Genomic DNA, 318 nt, shown 5'->3' on the forward strand with positions numbered 1-318 from the left:
ATATTTATTTTTTTTATTTCAGAATATTATGGGGGTACAAATATTTTCAGTTGCATGGATTGCTTTTTTACTGCTTGAATCAGGGTTAGAGGTGTACCGATCATAGCGCAAAGGATTTTAACAAAGAATTATGCTTTGTCAAAATGTCAATCCTAAAAAAAAAATGTCAATCATTAACCACAAAGGAAAGCCGGCTCCACTCTGTGACTTAACACTCTACTGTTCATCTGCTGGTGGCCTCATGATGGACACAGTATGAGAGGGGGCCAGCTTCTCTGGGCCCTAAATGTCTGAGACATTGCAGGGTTTTTTTTTTTT

Source organism: Otolemur garnettii, unplaced genomic scaffold (genome assembly GCF_000181295.1).
Source record: "Otolemur garnettii isolate 467f Iridium unplaced genomic scaffold, OtoGar3 scaffold00014, whole genome shotgun sequence".
In the NCBI taxonomy this organism is placed as follows: Eukaryota; Metazoa; Chordata; class Mammalia; order Primates; family Galagidae; genus Otolemur; species Otolemur garnettii.